Here is a 21,019-nt window from a genome sequence, read left to right on the forward strand (position 1 = left end):
CTGTGGGAAATAAAAGCAAGCGGCTTAGAAACATTTCCTTTTCCTTTCCGCCTGCTAATGAGATAATTACAGCCTTTTGTATTCTGGGAAACTACTTTCTCATTACCGGCCTCATCAGCTATTTACATAATAAGCCTGAAACAAAAGAGATGAAAAGACCCAGGCGGCTCTTCGGGGAGAGCCTTGTTGCGCTGCCGAGGGAGGGCCCGTGGGATGATAGTTTTCTCTGTCCCCGAGGTCCTTATGCCAAGGTCTGAACTGGGTGGAAGCACTTGGTCAGGGATGTCCCCAGCATGGGATGCTCCTCGCTCTCAGCTGCAAGGGCCCCTGAGTCCCCAGGACAAGTGCAATGTGGTCTCATGAATCACCCACCATGATTCCCATTGCTGAAGGATTTGGGAAGGGTGGCCGTAGACCCCATATGTGGGCAGTGGGAGGAGCCGCGTCAGCTCTGCCTTGATGTGGTCAGCATATGTGGGGCTTGCAGTGACATCCTGGGACAAGTCCCACCACCTGAGGATACGTTAGGTACCAAACTGGGTACCCATCCCATGATCCATCTCCCATGTTCCAGTTTTCCCATGCCCCCAGGTGTGGCTAAGGGACATGCTGTGCCATCCTATGTCCTATGTCCCATATCCCCCCAGTTGTCCAGGGGACACTTTTAGTACCAGACTGTCCCACCCCGTGTCCCACAACCCAATTCCCTTTTCCCTGAGCTGCCCAAGGGGTGCACTGGGTACCAACCTGCGCCCTCCCACATCTCGGTTCCCTGACCCATCCCACGTCCTGATTCCCTGCCCCCACAGCTGGCTAGGGAACACTGGGTACCAAACTGTCCCATTCCACATCCCAATGCCCTCTCCCCTCAGCTGACCAAAGGACACTCTGTGTACCAAATTGTCCCGGCCAGCTTGCCAACCCGCCACCTCCCTTCCTTAATAAAGGCCCCATTGTTCTCCCCCGACAAAGCCTGAATAGTGCAGCCTGCTCCACCTTCCCTCATCTAATCCTCCCGGTTTGCTATCAGTTTTCCTCCTTGGTTAGTCGCTGTGTTTAAGGGACACGCTCCACCGCCACCCCTCCCTGTCCCTGTCCCCCAGGAAGCGGCAGGAGGGGGAATCATGGCAAAGCACAGCTGAAATCTCCGCCACGGAGCGCGTGGCCTTGGCTCCATGCCCTCCAACCTTTCCTTCTTCCCTCTCTGCTCCCCGGGGGTGCTCCTGGGATGGACACCCCACCATGTATATGCTACGCCTGGGCTGTGCCTCTGTCGCATGCAGTGACACGAGTCCCTGTCTGCACTCACTGTGCTTTGCTGCAGCAGCTGCGCTCCTCCCCAGGAGTGATGATGGTGAGGATGATGAAGAGCACTAGAGGCTTGTGCTGGGTCCACGCTTGTGGACCATGCCGCTGCCCCAGAGCATCCCTCTGCAAGCACAAGGCTCAGAGAGACCTGCAGCTACTTGGAAACCCTTTATCAACAGCAAAAAACATCAGTAAATCGATCTGGGCATTCCTATTGCTCCTCTGGAAGAGCTGCTCCGCTTGTCCCAAACCCAATCTCACCACAGCTCCTCATCTCAGGGCTTTCCCAGTTTTAATCCACAGTATTTTCTGGGTGCAAAAGAGCAGACAAAAGTTTGAAATAAAAGGTCAAGCACCGGGCAGGCTGCACCAGTCTTGAGCTACTCCAATAAGGAAAGAAATAAAAATTACTTTGGAGGTGGCAGCAAGGTTAGCAAAGCCCCAGAGAAACTTCAGCGAGTGACGTGGAAATGTAATGTGGTGCTCTGTGATTTGTACAGGGTCCCAGGGGACGTTTGCAGTCTCCATCCTTGGAGATTTTCAGACCCTGAATGGGCCAGGCGGGGTCTGGCCTTGTAACTGAGCCTGCCTTGAGTGGCAAGGTGGCCTGGAGACCCCCAGGGTCCCTTCCACTGTGAATTATCCTGCCACGGAGGATGGAAGTTTTGGCAAGCTGCCTGAGGGCTGTCTGTCAGCATTGCCCTGGCCGGAGCAATGGGGCTGCGTTGCTGGCACAGTCCTCATCCTCAGGGGCATTTCCCCCCCTTTCCCAGGCTGCTATCAGAGCCCTGGGTTTGGATCCAGGCTGGCATCCTCCAGGATGGACCCAAGGGCAGATGGGAGACGTTTTCCATTACATGGCACGTCTGTCCCCATCACCCCAAGGAGTAGAGTGCCAGTGGGACAGGATGGTTTCAAGCTCAGCCCAAACTGCCAACCCAAATCTTATGTGTCCATCAGGAAGGGTTTGGACATGTTCTCATCCATGCCCACCTACTCTTGTGGCTGCCCCCAGAAGATGCTCAGTATTGGCTGTGGGCTGGTCATCGTCCCCGGTGAAGTCCCGATGACAACCGCTGCCCAGAAAACACCAGCTTTGGTGGCACAAGGAAAATTCCTTGAATTCACTCAGTACAGGGAAAGGATGGTTTGATGGAGCAGTCTTGGCGCTGGCTGCAAGGCTGAGGGTCTGGGGCGCTCCATGCTGCAGGCTGGACCACTTGAAGTCATCCCAGCCCTCCGTGCCTCAGTTTCCCCTTATTAAGGCACTGCCTCCTCGGCAAGGTGGCTGGAGGTGAGCTGCTGCCGGTTAAGCCCATGGTGCTCCCTGATGCAGATTATTGCAGTGGGGGGTATGGGGGAGCTCCTGGCACATTACAGCGTGTGCTGCTGTCCCCTGAAAGTCCCCCACCAGGGGGCCGGGGGCGGGGGGGCAGATGCCACTTGCCTGGCATCCCAGCTGTCTGTCTGAGCATCCTGACCCAAATGTGAGCCTCTGCTACAGACCTGCTCCTGGCCCCGAGTGCCTCATGGTGGGAGCAGGGGGAACCCCGTTGTCACCAGATCCACCCCCTGCACAATTTAGACCCCTGGCCTGTGTGTTGCTGGGGGGAGCCCTGATCCTGCCCTTTGGGGTGAGCCATCATTGCTGGAGAAGTGACAAGCAGCCAGCCTGATGGCCCCTGCCTGGCTCTGCTGTCCCCAGACATTGCCCAAACCTCTGTCCCAGCAGGAAGGACAACAAGGGGACCCACCAACGGCTCCCACGCCACCAACCCAGCCATGATTTATCATTAACTCACCCTGAGGAATTTCAAGGGCATGGAGCCAGCTTGGGAAGTGCTCGCTCCTCCCCAGACACTGTGCTTGGAGCAAGCCCCCATGGTGGCTTTTCCTCATCGTGTCTTGTCCCCACTGCCAGGGTTAGAGCCACTAACCAGAGTGGCGCCCCAAAACCCATTGGGGTGCAAGATCCCAGTGCTGGTGGATGCCAGCTGGATCCAGGGTGAGTTTAAAGGCTCGGGGGGGGGGGGGGGGAGGGCAGGGAGAGCGACATAGCTGCTCCCCCCACCCTGAGGAACCCACCTCCGTGCACCCCACCTCTGCTCTGATCCCACTGTGCAAATGCAGCCCAGTGGGTACATCCCACCCCAAAAAAGCACCTGCAGTGGGTCCCACTGTGGTGGGCTCAGCCCCACGCTAATCCACTGAAAACCCTTCGTTCCCCTGCCTGGCCCCTTTCTGGTTTCAAACAAAGACACCCAGCGAGACGGGGAAAGAGAGGAAAGGGAAAAAAAAAACTCCCCCCCCAAAAGCCGGCACCCACCGGGATTTACCTGGGCAGCCCAGGGGTGCATCCTCCGTCCTCCGCAGGTCTCAACGTTCATCGTCTCCCTGCTTGATACCTCAGGAAAACCCCTAAAATAATACCTGCGGGGAGCAACCTGCTGCTGGGCTGGGGCCAAGGGCCGCACTTTGCTCGGTGTGATTGGCCACCGCCGGCCCGCGCCTGCGGGATCTTAACTCTTTCTTCCCATCGGGACGGAGATGAGCCCGGCGTCCTCAAACGGGGACTTTGGGGTCCGATGGCTGGGTTTTGCTTAAATAAGGGGCTTTGGAGTCTGATGACTTCTTTTTGCTGAGATAGGGATTTTGGAGTCTGATCACTTGGGGTTTTTTTTCAAATGGGAATTTTGGGGTCCAACAGCTTTGTTCTGGTCAAATAGGGATTTGGGGTCCCATAGCTGGGTTTTTATTTTGTTTTTCCAAATAGTAAATTTGGGGTCCGACTGCTTGTTTTTACCCAAATGGGGATTTGGGGATCTGATGGCTTGGTTTTGCCTAAATAGGGGTTTTGAGGTCTGATAGCTTTGTGTTTTTTTCCCATGTGGATTTTTGTATTTGACTACTTGATTTTTGTTTTAAAAGGGAATTTTGAGGTCTGACAGGTTGTTTTTGCTCAAATGGGGATTTTGGAATCTGATGGCTTGTTTTTGCTCAAATGGGGGTTTTGAGGTCTGACGGCTTGGTTTGTTGTTTTGTTTGTTTTTTTTTTCAAATGGGGATTTGTGAGTCTGATGGCTTGGTTTTGCTCAAATAGGGATTTTGGGTCACAAAGGGTTGATTTTGCTCAAATAGAAATTTTGGGGTCTGTTGACTTGTTTTTTTCAAATTATTATTTTGGGGCCTGATGCCTTGGGTTTTCCCCAGTGGGGATTTTGGGGTCTGATGGCTTGTTTTTGCTCAAGTGGTGATTTGGAGGGTCTGACTGCTTGTTTTTTTCAAATGGGGATTTTGGGGTCTAATGGCTTGGTTTAGCTCAAATGGTTATTTTGGGTTCTTCCGAGCACAGGACCCCGCTCCTCAACTTTCCCATCCCAATCGGGATTGGGATGCTTCCCAGCTGCATGGCTGAACCGAGAGCCCATTCACTGCAGAGAGAGGGGCAGACAGTACAAGTCCAGCCTGGTATCTTTGAAAGAGCCTCAGCTTTTCTTTTTGAGGTGATTTGGGTTAATTGATTTCCTAAATCTCACAAACCACACAAGACTCTGACACCCAGAAGGATCACATTTTCTTTATATGCCAATGCCGACCCATCTCAACCCCAAACTCCCTGATAAAGCTGTGCACACATTGAACAACAACAAAAAAACGAAGTTATGGAGGGATTCAATCCTTCTGTAACCAATTGGCACATTTAAGCACAGAGGAAATGGAAAGGGGCAGTGATTTTCTTCCCTGGTTAGTGCAGATGAGGAAGCAAGCATCAAATGGTCCATCTGTCATGGAATCATATAATTGTTTAGGTTAGAAAAGACCTTTAAGATCATCAGGTCCAACCGTCCATCTCTCCTTTCCTAATTCTGTCATTTTATGGCTGTTTTCAGCCTGTTTGGACAAATGGGATGATGCCCATCACCCCACGGAAGCCGGACCGGGGATCCTGCCCTCCCTTCTTTGCCATCATTATGTGCCATCTGCCTGCCCCCCCCCCCCCCCCCAGTCTTTCAGAGCAGGGCCCTGGTGACACAGAATGGTCCAGAGGTTCTTCTCCCTCCTCCCTGGCTGCCAGTGCTGCAGCGGGAGAGCAATCAGACTTCCCATCGGGGGCCGGCTGGCCTCAGCACTTATATTGGGTTATTTGCAGTCGTGAAGGGAGTGCAACGAGTGAAATAAAGCTACACAAAGCTGCCACTAATTTAGACTTATTTGCTCAAGTGAATTTTCTATTGGCAGGATGTCTGCGTATCAAAGGAGTTGTTGGTCGCAGCCTCGCAAACATAGCATCGTCATCAGTGGGCTAATAGCAGCAAGAACAGTAAAATAGCAATAATGCTAACAATAATCAAATATGGGTTACGCATGCATTTAAACTACAGCAAAATGCACTGCTGGGGTGCATGGGGAAGGTGTAAATTATACCAAAATGGATTCCTGCAGAGACTCAAGCTCTTAATTTTGCCCTTTGACTTCAGAAGCAAAGAATTCCAAGAAACAGGCTGGTTTATACATTGCTAGAAGAGATTCCCAGCAGCAGGGTGCTGGGCACACACCTTGGAAATAGCCACATATATAGAAAGCCCTTTCCGCCCCAGGGATGGCTCTTGCAGTAACCAGAGATGATCCAGGAGCTTTGTGAGGGCATGGACCTTCACCCTTGGTGAAGCTGCCCAAGCAAAGCAGCCCTCGGTCGCAGGACGTGGAGGTGCAGCATCCCTCAGGCTCAGCAGATCTTGCAGGAGGCAGGCGGTTTCCTGACATTACAGTTGATTAAGGCTGTTCTCAGTCTCTCTTTGGGAGTTGTGTTATGTCTTAGCGCTTCCCACAAATGAATAAATCATGATGGAAGAGGCTTTGGAGAATGCTGGAAACTCAGGGATAACCCACGCTCCTGGTGCTTTCAGGCAAGTCATAAACTTTTGAACCCTGAACTCCCATTTCTAACCCAGGTCTCCAGTCACTGAGGCATAAACCTCTCTACCCATCAAGCTCTACTTTCACCAAAGCCCTTCCACCACCTCTGAGAGCCAGCAGAGACCCCTGGGTTTGCAGTCAGCATCCCGTCGTGCAGGGGCTCCTGTGCAGCCAGCTGCATCCAGGCCATCGTTGTTTCCCTGTCCCCATAGGACAGAACCACCGAACTAAAAAGCCATCCCTGCCCATCCACAACAGACTGGTCTCCTTCTGCCTGGGAAAAGAGGCTTTGAACATCCACCTGGACACAAAACTACATCCCTCAAAGGACCCTCAAAGCTGGTTACACCCTTACCCCTTTCTGCCTCAGTTCAACAGTGGGCAAGGCTGTCGTTGCACATGGTTCATGTTGAGAGCAGGCACAGCATCCATCGCTCCCTACTCCCGGTTTGATCCTTTCAGATGAGAAATTACGGCTGTGGTTTTCCCCGTTCAGCCCTGGTAGAGGGCTTGGGGTCAGCCCTGTATCCAGCAAAACGCAGTGCATCCCACTCCGGTTTCACACACACGGCCAGGGCAGCAACACCAGTCTTTGCCCCAAAACAGCCAAGAGAAACACAGCAGCCCCCAGGCAGCACCCCCAGAGGCTCCTGCATCCCAAGGAGGGCACCACTGGCTCCCCCATTTTGTACACATCCCTTCCCTTGATGGGAGGAAGGTCTACCCTGGCTTTTCCAGCTCCAGCAGCTCACAGCAGGGCAGCAGCCCCTCTCCAAACCTCCCTTTCTGCCATGGCTGAAGCTGGCCATGGCCACCGTGTCTGTGCCAAGAAGGTGATGGATCTCCAGCACAAGTCTTGAGGCTGCAAAGCGTTTAGCAGCACAGAGCTGGTTAAAGTTATGGAGGTTTGCAGCTTTGGGTGGGAGCCACAACAAAATAAGCACCTGTAACTTCAAAAAAAAAAAAAAAGAAAGAAAAAAGGAAAAAAGGAAAGAAGCAGATCCTCTTCTCTACTCAATGAATCCCTTGGACTGGCTGCTGTCAAATGGGGGGACTCCTGTTGAGTTTCTTTCTTCAGAGAAATTCTCCTGTTTGAGAATTATTTCTGTGGAAATATTCTGGGATTTTGGGGCTTTTTTTGGCAGTGAGTTTTTTTTCAGTGAAATGCCCTCTCCTTCTCTTGAATAAAATAAAATTCAGTTTTCAGAAAGAAAAATACTGCTGTTTTCCCTGTTTTTTCCCCAGAGCCTTCTTCCTGTCGAGGAAAGGAAAAATTAACCCTACCAAAAAAACAGACTCTTTGTTCCCCAGATCCTTTGTTTTCTTTTTCCTTTTTCTCACAGAAGTGGTATCCTCTGAGCACCTCCCCGGACAGGGTGATTTCACTCCTGTTGGAGCTATTTCATTTCTAGATCTCAAAGCTCTTCTGAGGTCCCTGGACTGCAGCTGCAGAACTGGTTAAGAGTTTTCTGCACCTATCAGAGAAGGAGCAAAATGTCAGCTGTAGTGAGGGCTGAAGGAATGGGACTTTCCCTGGGGAACAGCAGCAGAAAACATCGAAGTGCTCAGGCATGCGGTGAGGAGGAGGTAGAGATGGAAATAGGTGCTCTGGGGAGCAAATGCTTAGTGCAAAACACCCTGATGTGAGCAAGAGCCTTCCTCCTCCCTTCACTCAGAGTCCTTTATTTACAGGGAAGATAATTTTCAAAGCCTTGAGGAGCAGAAAAACCTCTGAAAAGAGGGTCTCCCAGCTATTGCACATACTTTCAGGTCATGAGTGAGGTGGAGGTGTCTCCACCCTGGGATGTTTTCATGCCTTGGCTGAGCAATGTTGAGGCCAGCCTGGTTTAGTGATGATGGTAGTCTCACACAGACCGTGGAGTTGGGCTGTAGACTTCCAGAGCTTTCCAACCAGCATCACAACAACTTCAGACCTCAGCTGTGAACTGATTGCACTTGTAATAGGTGCTTGACATCCATCAGATTGCATGCTGAAAGCAGATCTCATGTGGTACCTCCAAATCAGCCTTTGTTTGAAGCTCTTCTCCAGTATCTGTTATTAGAGTGGAGATTTCCAGCCTGGTCTTGGGAGGAAGGACCCGAGCCTGCTTTCTGTGCCAGTCAATGGGTGTCAAGCATCCAAGGGCTTCCCTGTGTTTCTGGAGCGATGCTGCTTCATCTGGTTGTTGTGAGTCTCTTGCAGGGATCGCAGAGACCATAGTGAAATGGGCTGTGTGGTAGGGGAGTATGACTATGCAATGACAGAAAATTCAGCCTTGCTGTTACAAAACCTGATAAAATCACCTCCAGTCTGCACAACCTGGGCAAGCTCTGTGGCTGAGCTCCTATAAAAAAAAATGTCATGTGAACACCCACTATTTATTTACACTAGAACAAACTGTTGACTGCTTACGTGATGTAAAAGCTTTTCTGTACCTGGAAGTTCACCTGCACCAGTCCTTGCACGATGAGATCTCACCATTGCACTGGTCTGGAAGTTAAAATGCTGAGACAGTTTGTTCCTGCTCGTTAGGTGAATAATTTGAGTCCGTGCGAGGCCCCTTCATACGCACGCAGAGCTGTGGATGGGAGAGGACCTTCTCCAAGCTGCCACAGGGGACTGGAAGGGGGTCCCGAGGCGGGGTTGGCACTGCAAAGCTGGGTTGATGCCATCTGCTGTGATCGAGGACACTTTCTATCTCCAATCCATGACAACATCTGCCTGCTCAGTTTGAGGCAATGCGAACAAGCCAAAAGACTCTGGTTTATGTCATCCGGAGAGATGGTTTCCTATTCTGGCAAAAACATCCCTGCTGGTATAAGCTGTCTCCTCTTGTATTGAGACAGGGCAGACAAAGCCTCTGCAGCGCTGGCAAGCCACAACCTGGTGCATTGCCCAGGTCTTCCCATAAGTCAGGGGAGGCTCCTGCATCTCCAGCTGCGGGTGCTGAAAGCCCGGCGTGTGTGCTGGGATGCTCCGGCACGGTGGCTTGGCCATGCTATGTAGGTCAGGTCTGAGCTGCATAGGGGGAACATGTGATGCTCTGTAAAGGCTACTCCTAACCATATGGCACTCCTGTCCTGTGCCTGCTTGTCATAAGTGAAGAAATGCACGTTAAATGACCACCTTCCTTCCTGCAGCTAGTGAGAGGAATGAGTAGAGTTGGGTTTTGTTCATCAATCCTTCAAACCACACAGCCTCTGCAGAGGAGGAGGGAGCCTGTTTCTCTCACAGGAGCTTGAACAACATTAATGCTGTCCAAGACCTTCATCTAAAACTTATGAGCTGAAAAGCGAGTGAGCAATGTTGTCCTTTTTCCCTGCTCTTCCTTCATGCATTGGCTGAACAACCCCAGGAGGGGCAGCGGTGGTGGCAATACTGATGAGGTCTCCGACAGGCAGCGGCCAATACTCTTTGAGAAAGCCAGGCATTACCAGGTTTCTCAACTAATTTCTAGACTGGAGAAGCTTGCTTAAACAACCTTGGGTGGTTATCCAGAATGAAGGAAGCAAATGTCCCAGTCACAGCAAGCCAGGTCTGGTAAAAATAAATTGTAGCATGATAAATTGCATCCAGGAGGTCTAAATTTCCACTGAAATCAGCAGGTCAGCACATATTCTGTATGAAAGTGACATTTCTGTCCACATCAGGATTCAAGGATTTGGCACAGCCCTCTTGGCTCAGGGTGGAAGGTTTTTTTCAACATTACAAGGGAGGAATTTGGGGCTAGATCCTCAGTTGTGTGTATGCATGAAGCCCCGTCCAGCTGCTCTGTCTCCATCCACCCACTCCATCTCCATCCTGGCCAACCTCTCTGGGCAAGACAATGTGGATGAATGGCTTCAGCAAAAGCAGAAGCAAGAGGGTCCTCTAGCCCTGGGAAGAAGGAGCTTCTGAGGCGGTGGAGAACCAAGCGGGAAGCTTGGAACATCTCTGTGGTGTCTACCAAGCCTCTTTGTATAGGACCCAAGGTCTACAGTCCCTTTCCAGTCCATGGGGATCCAGCTGACACAGTCCATGGGCTACAGGGAGGGATTTGGCTGATCGAAGGTGAGCATGGGCTGAAATGCCATTTCAGTCCATGACCAGCTAATGGCCCTGGGCTCCGTTGGGAGCTTACAGTTTGTAGTTAATAAATGCCATGAGTACAACAAACAGAACCCTGAGCTATTGCCTTCCCCATGGCTTCCTTGTCCTCAGAGAAACACAGGTATTCCCTGCCCTGAAGACAAATTCCTCTGCAATCACTGGCAGCAGACTATGTCTAGAAACAAGTTTCTCCGGTGGGTGAACCAGTGGTTTTGTCTCTACTCCCAGCTCTCGCTTCCTTTTCTTTAGACCGTACATGGCCAGTTTCCCCTTTCTCAGCTCTCTAAACTCTGCCTGGGGTCTGCTTCCAAGCTATGGAAGGATTCAGGCTTGCTTCATCTCCAGGCTTGTCCTCAGATGATGTGCAGAGAAAATGAGGAGGAAGTGTCTTCATGACTCAGTTTTGCAACCTCAACTGGTGACAGGATGGCCCAGAGCTAGGAGTCACCTCCCCCTACCATGTATTAGTCCTAGAACACAGCAAGAAAGGACGCAGGTTTGACCAGGCGAGCGGGATGGAAGAGGGTAGGAGCAGAAGGGTGTACAGCCATAACGCGTGCTGCAGGTATGGGGTGATGCCTTCAGGATGTTTATCGACCTTTTCTGCTGAATATTTGCAGTCAAGGTGGGGTTTACTGGTCAGGGGACTGTGTCCCTCCTGACCAGCACTGGTACCGCTGGTACTGACAAACCGGCTTTTTTTTATGGTTTGGTCACAGCGTCAGCATCCCCCAGCCTCTCCTTGGGGCCCTGGGGCCCAGTGCCGGCCCAGGGAGGGGGCAGCGAGCTCTCTGTGCAGGTGGTCCTCCATGGTATGCTGGAGAGAGCAGATGGCTGCCTGGCATCTGCTGATGTTCAAGCCACAGTAGATGCCAGGGCTGGGGGGAGACCTGGCTCTGACGTGACCGGCGTCAAGTCCATCAGGTGGAAAGGTGGATGGGGGCCTTTTACCAGCCGCACTGAAGCCAACGCAGCAGATGCAAAGCCATTAACTCCGTTTGCTCCTTCATTGACGAGGCAGACAGGGAAATCCATGAACGGGCTTTCTATGAAACTGCCCTTCTGCTTACTGTCCATTTGGCCTACTGACCTCACCCCATCACCTTTTGAATAAGCCATAGAGAGTTTAGGGCGAAAAATGAAAAGAAGGAGTTGAGGGGAAAGTAGGGGATGGGCCAGAGAGGGAAAATTTCCGTAACTACATAATAACAGCCAATTACATAAGGGCATCTTGCATCATCTGTGTCTGGCATCTCCAGAGAAGTAATTACATCTGTACCACACATCTAAAGAAAATATTATCACGTTAGCTTCCAAATCCTATAATTAGCTCTCGCAAGATATGTACCAGGGGCTTTATCATTTCATATACATTGGCTATAGAGCTAGACACAGATAGACAGATTTTTTTTATTATTTGCCAGCTAGGAAAATATTTGGAGTTTAGTGTGGCAGCTGACACAAGTCCCCGTGGCTCTGAGGTGGCTCTGAGGTTTTGAAGTGGTGTGTGAAGAGTGAAATATTTTCTCAGTCTCCCTCGGTGCCTGCCGTGCTGGCGGGTATCTGGTGGGAGGGCAGGAACGGCAAAGCCAGGGCTTGGCTTTCCCTTCTCCTTCAAATACTCTTTGATTTCTATCCTGGTGCTGCAAACCTTGGGAAGCCATTTTTCACTTGCTAAATAAATGACCTGATTTGCAGGGAAGTGTTGCTCTCACAGGTTTCTGGGCTCTCTGCTCTGTCCTATTAAACAAACCCTTTTCCCCTCCCAGCTTTGGATTTCAGAACCATCTTTCGACTTTGAACGCTTCTCCCCCCCGCCCCAGATCCTCTGCAAAAGGAAAGTATTGCTTTGACATGGATGCAGAGTTTGCAAACAACTTGGTGTGATGGTGGCCTTTTCATGTGCTCTGTCTTGCTTGTGGAGGTAGAGATGGCCACGGGATAAGGCTCTGCTCTCCGAGGGCAGCTGCGCTTTCACAGTGCCTGGCAGCACAAAGGACATGGCAGCAAGCTTTGGGTCAGGGATGGAGGACGAATGAGGCACAGATTTGGTTTATTCTTCACTTTCCATTTGCTTGTAAATGGCCTAAGAGCACTGGAAAGTGCCAGAAGGTCTGCTGCAAATGCACCGGTGAGGAGATATATCCAGATCTCCCCTAAAGAAGCTCCTCCAGCAACCTGTTGTGTATCTCTAACCTGACATCGTTTTTCAGGGCACTGATGGACCAGCACCACTCAGCCAAGCATGGACACCATTTCATACTTCCCCTGCGCCCCATCCCGTGCACCCCTAACACCAAATTTTTCAGGTGTCTGTTTTGCCTGGGGTCATCTCACCTGGAAGGCCTCCTCACATCAGAAAAGCACCCCATTGGATCCCATCAAGCTGGTGCCTTGCTGGATAGTGGGTCTGCGCACGGCCAGGAGCGTGTGAGGGGGCACCAACATCCCCAGGACTTGATGAGAAAAAGTTTCTGGTTGTGTTATGGATGTGAGAGGGGGCATGTGCAGCTTGGATTAACTGTCCTCAGATGGAAAAATGTCCTCAGTATCCTGGACTCGCAGAGAGGGGTGACAAATCCTCCCTGTTTCTCTGTTTTGCATTTTTTTGTAGATACAGAGAGCTGGAGGATAGAGCAAGAGGGAGACTACAAAGCTCAACAGAGATATAATTAGGGCCAGATCTAATGAAACCCTGTGATATGCCCTGTGATGGCTAAATAAAAAACCCAGCAGATGCGGGGGGAGACTTGTCCAGAAGGAAGACAATTTTACTCCTGTTAACAGTCACTCTCAGGGGCTGCAGGACCTCTGCTGTCAGTGATCAGAAATAGTCATAGAATCATAGAATCATTTAGGTTGGAAAAGACCCTTGGGATCATCGAGTCCAACCATCAACTCCATTCTACAAAGTTCTCCCCTACACCATATCCCTTAACACCACATCTAAACGAGTCTTAAACACATCCAGGGATGGTGACTCCACCACCTCCCTGGGCAGCCTATTCCAGTGTCTGACCACTCTTTCTGTGAAGAATTTTTTCCTAATGTCCAGCCTAAACCTACCCTGCTGCAGCTTGAACCCATTCCCTCTTATTCTATCACTAATTACCTGTGAGAAGAGACCAGCACCAACCTCTCTACAATGTCCTTTCAAGTAGTTGTAGAGAGCGATGAGGTCTCCCCTCAGCCTCCTCTTCCTCAAACTAAACAGTCCCAGCTCCTTCAAGGGAAGGCAAGGCAAGGGAAGGGAAGGGAAGGGAAGGGAAGGGAAGGGAAGGGAAGGGAAGGGAAGGAAAACCCATAGTGACTCAAGTCAGACAGCACTGAAAAAATCCATGATGTCCCTATCTCTGCTGACCTGTCTCCAGCCCAAACCTTCTTACAGTGCTTTGGTGTCATCTCATGCATTTTCTACAGCACCCCATGACTGATGCAAAACCTTTCTCCACTGCCCCTATCAGCCAGAAGATGACCATCACCTGCCAAAATCTGATGGGCAATGGCCCTGTCCTTACTGGAAACTTTTCGACCCTCCCATTACAAGCTTTCATGCCCTTTGTTGCTGTTGCATTCACCTGAGCTTTGCAAAGCAGCTTATGGACGGATGGTGTTTGGGGGACTCCATAACGTGGCATTGTATGGTGTTTTGTGCCTGCACCTCCAGGTAGAAAAACCTGCTTGCGTTGCCCTCCTGCCCTAACCTTGCTTACATCTGGTTTTCATTTTGCTTGCTGACAAAACAGCCTTTGGTTACAACTGTGAGAAAAGGCTTCAAATGGTTTTACGAGGGCAGGGGTAAATTTAGCATGTAGATAACCTGCTATGCAAACAGTCCTTGAGACACTCCACATCGGGACTGCCAACACGGCTTCTGCTACCAAAAGGAAAGTGTCATTGGGCTTCCAGGGTACTGCTTCCACCCCAGCACTCCTGGGGGACCATTAAAAGTCCTCTTCGTCAGAAATTGTTTTGCCCCCAGCATTGGTGTCACGGGGAGAAGGTGGGGAATGATACTGCAATCGCAAAGCAGCAGGCACGTCTTTCTGAGTGGAAAGGAGAGAAAGGTGGAGAAGGATGGTGTGGGAGTGAGGGGAAAAGGGAAAGCAATTTTGTAAATGATCTGCAGAGGAGAAAACAAGGTCCTGGATGTTTTCAAAGGGTCACAGCAATTCTCAGTTCAGCCTGTAGAGGGGACAAAGAGGTATGGCCAAGGACTTGGACACAGCTAATCTGGTCTAAAATGACCATATCCATTCAGTCCCTTGCTCACCATCAGTCAGGAGAGGAGAGCAGATCTATCGGGTCAGGTTAACATCTACCAAGCCCAGATCCTGTCTCCCAGTGGTGGCCAAAAGCCTAAGGCAAAGCAGAAAGACCAGGGCAAGCACATCTAATATTTCTGCTCCAGCCTCCAGACTGTTTTCATATCTCCCATTAGCCACCATTTTTCTAGGCTGAAGAGTCCCAGCCTGCTCCTCTTGCAGAAGCCATGCCAGACCCTGCCACATTCCTCTTAACCCGCTCCCATCCCGTTCCCATCACAGTTGACATCCTCCCCACCCTGTCCTCCCCTGTGCACGTTCCTGCACCTCTCCCGGTGAAGCAGTCTCCTGTACCCCCCCCAAAGCTGATTTTCTTCCTTAACAACCTCTTGGACCTCAGGCTCCTTTTGGTTGCTGATAACCAATTAGTGCTGGATCCGCAGGAACCAGCCATGAGGACCCAGGAGGAAATGGTCACCACATTAATTCTGGGCTTGTGCTGAAGTAGGAGGGTCTCAGCCAGGCACTGCAAAGCTCCTCATGGCCAGGATCAAGTCCCAAACACCTCTACTTCTGCTCCTGCCTCTACACCAGGCAGCAAGACACCTTCTCCAAACTCAGTGGTGCCCTTAACACCCATACGTGTCCTTTGGAAGAAGATTTAATACTGGATTTTCATTTACAGCATGGCTCCCCTCCCTCATCTCTAGCCCAAACCCAATGAACATCTCCTCCAGAGCTGCAAATCCACCAGAGGCAGATGCTCAGGTCAAGCTTATCTGCTCTCCCCATCCTATCCACATCTCTCAGTGAGGTGTGTAATTGTTCACATCCCGTACACAGTTTCCCCCCTCCCTTTTTCTCAAGCTTCAGACACAGTTTAGGAAAGACCTTTAACCTCTGTCTAGCTGGGGTTTCCACCATGTGTGAAGCCAAGCGTTCCCTGGGCACTGACACACTTCGGCAGCACGGGGAGTGTGATTAAGGAGCCAGGCAGAGCTTTCAGGCAAGAGGAGCTTCAGCCTGTTTTGCACTGGGGCTGTTGGGGCAAGTGCATCCTAAAGCAGACCCCAGCCTCTCTCAAGGTCATGCCAATGACAAGGCTACCTGAAGGTGAAAGCAAAGAGCAAATGACCTCTAGATGATGATTTGAGACCCTTTATTCTTCCATTATGAGAATTATTGCCCCTGAAATTGATGATTTTATAGGCCCTTATATATAGAGCTCCTTCTCAGTCATTTCTTTCCCAGGCTGGAGATTTCTAGCCTAGATAGTTGTTCCCCATAAAACCCCACTCCCTACCCATTCCCTTTCCAATCCTATTATATCTTTTATGGGATGTTGTGGCCAGAAGTCTTGAAAGAGTAAAGCAAGACCAGGGAGAAGCTTCAAGGTACTGGTTTTAAGCAGACTTGTACGTGTCGGGTGGGGATGAAAATCACTCCGTAGCAGTGCTGGCTCTGGAGCTGGCAAAGGTTGAGAGGTCAGACACTACACTCCTGGCTGCTGTCTACTCCATGAAGACACAGCAAGACATCTCTCCTGCCATATGCAGGGACATCCAGCTCTATGCACAAAAGCCATCCATCCCTCCGGCCTCTTCATCCTCACTTAGAGATATCCTGACCATAACCCTGTGTTGCATTTCTTCACGGGCTGTATTTGGTGCATTTAGCATTTTTTTCTGTCCGGGTCCAAGCCTTACAGATGACAAAAGACTTGAGAAAGAGCTTGCTTGACTTGTGGTTGGGAGGGAGACATGGAGAACTGGATGAGGTGACCTTTGGTTCCTGGCCCATGTCCATGAAGCTGAGAGCTCGTCCTCTCCTCATTGAGAATGGACCACATGCCAGCCCTCCAGAGCATCCCTTTTCCCTAGTTCCAGTACGTTTGCATATGTTGCTCAGTTCAGCACAGCCACCTCGCACTGAGCAAATAGTCAATACACCCTCAATCAGGCCAAGGATCCATCCAGGATACATCCAACCCCCATTGAAAGAGAAGACCTTGGTGATCAAGCCTCACACCTTCAGTCCAGCTCCCACCACCATGCTTTGTGCTGTCCATCCAACCTGCATCAGCTCAGCATCTGTGGCCTAAAGCCAGGCAAAGGCTTCCGGTACTTTGTGCTGGTATGGGGCAAAGACATGCAAAGGGAGAAGGTTGAACCACCACCTGGTCTCACCACTGCTGTATTTTTTTCTCAGCCCTGCCTTGGGCTCAGGGCAGCAGGATGCCTCAGACGTGCGTGTAAAACGGGAAGCACTTGTGAAACAAGCTCCAGAGGAGCTTGGCACATGTTACAAGCTTGCACTTCATATATTTAGGGAAGAATTCATCCCAGCACAGCATTCTTATTAATTTGTCTGGTCTGTGAGCAATCCCACGCCGTTTGTCTCACCTGTGCTGCTGACAGGGACTGCCGTGGGATCTGCCTGTACAAATACCAGAAGTATTTTCAGTGTTTTCCCTCTGTAGGTTTTTAAACGAATCCGTGCTGACAAATTGCTCAGACATCCCTGGGAGACTTTACAAGAGCGTCAGCAGCTTTGGGGCAGTGCTTCAGACAGCTTGCTGTTGGGAAGAGGACCACAGCCACAGCCAAATGACACACAGATGTCGATCTCTGTCTCCTTTTCAGCATGGAAAGGAGCAACATTTAGCCAAAGCGCATTGGGAGTCAGGTAAAGGAGGAAATCAGGAAGAAAAGGAAGAAGCCCCTTCCTCATGCAGCAGTAGCTGGCCTGGGATGCAGTTGATGCTCAGTGAACCTGGGTTCAAGGGGAAACTTGACAAGTTCATGGACCAGAAATCCATCAGGAGTCAGTGCAAAACGCACATAAGTCACATTTGTGAGTCAATTGAGGAAATGTAAAGCAGTCTGTCTAACAGGTCCTTTTCTATCATCCTTCTCCGTTGTTTGTATTGATTTTCCCTGCTGTTCTTCCCTGAAACACCAAGTGCCCCCACCACGTCCCAGGAAGGCAAAACATTGAAGAAAGATCAGGGAAAACCTATATGATCAAGATCCAGAGGGTCCCCTGTGCATGATACTAAAAAAAAATAAATACACAAACTCCCTTAATATTTTTTGCTAAATAAAAATAAACCAGGAAATTTTCTAAACTATAGATTATCTGGCATGAAGGTTGCTAAATTTGTGTCACTTGCCTGGCTTAATTGCTTACACTCTGAAAATGCAGAGTGAATTTTTCAATAGGGTCATCCCATACACAGTCTCCATGAAAACACATTTCACCTTTGGGAAAACCTTCTTTTTCTTGTTTCAGTCCAGGGCAGCCAGGGTTATGTGTGAGCAGGACAGCAAGGAGAGGACATAGCTCTAGAGAGGAGAGCAGCAGGCTGAACAGATGTGGGAGGAAGATAGGACAAGAAACTCTGCTCGAGCGGGAAGGTGGGGAGATGGGGAGGGGGAGATGGTGGATGCCATTTCAGGCATGGTGTGAGAAGAAAGAGCATCCCTGGGAAAAGGCAGTTTGGCTGCTGAGGAGAAACAAAGGACCCAGATTCCCTGATAAGGACAGATGCAACATAGCGTGGTGGACTGTGGGCCACCCAAACCATAGTTGCCCTGTGGCAAGCACAAGGAGTGGCTTGGCTAAGAGGCAACACTGCCCTGGAGCCCAGCTGGAAGCTGGACAAGTCCCGTGATGCCACGCTAGCAGATAGATAAGCTGGAGGAGTCATCAGAGTTGACTCCCAGAGAGGGGATGCCAAGCAATGCAGGACCTGATGGCTCACCAGCACACAAACCTGTGAGTGACACCAGGCAGGGCAGTGCAGATGGCACAGGTACACTGAGCTTCAGAGGAGGACAGAGCCACATGAACATAGCTACACTATGCTGCGATTACAAATGAGCCCTAGTCCCAGGAGGAGTGTAAGCTCTGGAGAAGCTCTCCATGACTTGGTGAGGAGCTCAATACAAGTGGATTCCTAGCAGGGGAATCACCCTGGTGCAGACAGACCTTGGAGCACTTGGAGAAGCAGGTCAGCACAGCGTGGATGAAACATCTGTGCACAGCTTCTCGCCTTGTCTCCATGGCTCCTAACAGCCTCTTCCTGATCACCTTGATCCTGCCTCCTTCATCCTCTCTTCCCAGTCACCCTGACCCTGCATCCTTCACCTTCTCATCCTAGGAAGAACCACCCCATGAGGTTGGCACCTATTGGCCTTGGGAAGGGTCTTTTTTGCCTGCTTCTAGTCTGGCACTGCCTCTGAAGAACCATCATTGCTAGAGTGAGCATTGCACTGGTGATGGCTTTTGAGCTATGCCTTTGACTTCACTCCTGGACGGAGGTGGCTGCGCCGCAAGCAAGGCACTGCTGAGATGCTGGCTGTGGGAGGAGGGAGAGGGGTTAAACACCCCCAAATGTCAGTGGTCTTAAAAATAGCTGGACTTTTCCCGCTCACATTGACTCACCCATCACAGACCGCAAATTCCTGAGACATGTCACGGGCTGTGGGGAAATCGCCTTTTGCTGCACTGCTCCAAACAGAACATGTATTTGTCTCCAGAGCGACCCTTAGTCCTCCTCTGAGGGACAGCAACGTCCTCACAAGCATGCAGGGGTGGTGGGGTGGGAGACAGCACTAAGAGGGACAGGGGAGATGTATCAGCATCCCAGCAGAGGTGGGCTTGAAAGGAGGGTGGGCTGAGCACCCTCGCATTCCTCTCATTCTCCAGAGATTTGCTGGGCTCCCTTCTGGGGTTGAGCCCTACCACTGGGATTTTCTATACCTGCAGGTGGCCTCCTGCACTGCAATAAGGTGCCCAGCTGAAAGTAGGACCTTGTGTGTGTCCATTCCCATCCAACTGGATTTCAGTTGTCTCTGGTTTGAAATCCACCCCCTCCTCCAGCTCGCAGTCCTCCCCATGTCTTCCTGAGTGCCAGCACTTTAACCCCACACAGGAATAGCTTGAAGGCCCCTTCTCAAAAAGCCTCACTTAATGGTTCCAGGTAAAGAGCAGAAATGCAAGACAGACACAACCCAAATTATTTTGGCGAGGCGGGGACCAAGATTCTGTCCAGCTGCCTCCAGCCATCCAGCTGGGATCACAGCCAAGGGCAATGCAGCCTCCGAAAGCCACCAGACAACCCCAGGAGCCCACACAGCATGAAGTCCTGCTGCCAGAGCGTGGTGGCTGCAGGAGATGGGATAGAGGAGGGGGTCCATGCTGTGTTTAATGGTATTTAAACCAGATGCAAACAGCTTTGCAAGCTTTGGTGCCAGATGACTCCATTGTCCCTGCAGGACCATCCTATCCTTCTTAACCCTTGAAAGCCTCCTTCCCACCAAGAGATGTCCCCTCTCCAGTAGTACTCAGATCCTCATGGTCCTAATGCAACCTGCCCAAAGCTCTGTGGTTTTATCACTGTGGCCCTCTCCCACCAAGAGAAAGGTGCAGAAGGATGTGCTCAGATCTCCTGCCCTGCTAGGTCCCTCTGGTGTAGAGACACCCAACCTACAGCTGCAGCTGGCGTAAAAGGAAGGGTTGTTATTGATATTTTGGGAGCTGCTTCCTTTCCCGCCCCTCGTCCAGAATAGCTTTTTGTCTTTGGGTTTATTTTCATTCTTTCATTAAAAAGGTTTGACCCCGACATTTTGAATGGATTCGAACACAGCATTGAATGCCTCTTGGCATGTGGCTTTTTTGAGTAAGAGAGGGAGGAGGGATTTTCATTGTGTCCAACCTTGCAAACCTTCAGCGAGGAAAAGCATCGCCTTCTCCTGCTGCTGTTGCTCTCTGCCTGGGTCTGTTTCACTCTGATGAGTCCCGTGTCCTCACCCAACTCCTCCCTTAGATCAAACGAGCCAGCCACCCCCACGCATGCCACTCATCCTTCGCAGAGCTGTTCAACAACAGCTCCACCAGCAAAACTCCTCCGTAAAAACGGGATATCCATCTTGTGGCCAGCTCGTACCTGGGGGTCTTCACCTCTCTGCTGCAGCAAATACAAGTCATCACAAAGTCCCAGTGTTCCCCTTGCACTGCTGAGTCCAGCTACTTCTTGTGTGTTTGGACACCACCAGGTAAATAGTGCAAACCCAGGATCTCCTTTAATAGCCACCATTGCCTGCTTTCTACCTCTGCCAAGTGCTCAGAATGCATCAGAGGTGGTTACAGAGGGTAACGGGAGCCTCAGGTGATGCCAACCTGCAAACCTGGCTGCAGAGACGGGTTGCATTTGCTGCGACTGTGACACTTGTCCCTGGGACTCTCTGTGCACCCCCTGTGTGATTTCAGAGGAGGACGAGTGACCCACACAGATGGCAAGGTGACAGCGTTCTGCAGCTGGGGTCGCTGGCAGTGACTGATGGCGTTACATGTGCTTGAGACCTGTTTATGATGTTTATTCAGCCAGTGGATGCCCAGCTAATAATTTCACCCTCTTAAAATAAAGAATAAAAGG

The 21,019-nt window shown here is 50.8% G+C and overlaps 1 protein-coding gene across 4 annotated transcripts in view; it reads right to left on the bottom strand.

The window, feature by feature from the left end:
- Nucleotides 1-21,019, bottom strand: part of LZTS3 (leucine zipper tumor suppressor family member 3) — a 55,816-nt gene that overhangs the window by 23,524 nt on the left and 11,273 nt on the right. The window contains exon 1 of one of the 4 annotated variants that reach the window (XM_054203327.1): nt 3,645-3,944. The exons of 1 other annotated variant lie outside the window; for it this stretch is intronic. The gene's annotated coding sequence lies outside the window, so the exon portion shown is untranslated. Of the gene's footprint in view, nt 1-3,634; nt 3,945-21,019 lie in introns of those variants that run through there. 2 more of the 4 variants (XM_054203325.1, XM_054203323.1) reach the window with 2 other exon arrangements.

This window comes from Rissa tridactyla, chromosome 5 (assembly GCF_028500815.1).
Source record: "Rissa tridactyla isolate bRisTri1 chromosome 5, bRisTri1.patW.cur.20221130, whole genome shotgun sequence".
Classification (NCBI taxonomy): Eukaryota; Metazoa; Chordata; class Aves; order Charadriiformes; family Laridae; genus Rissa; species Rissa tridactyla.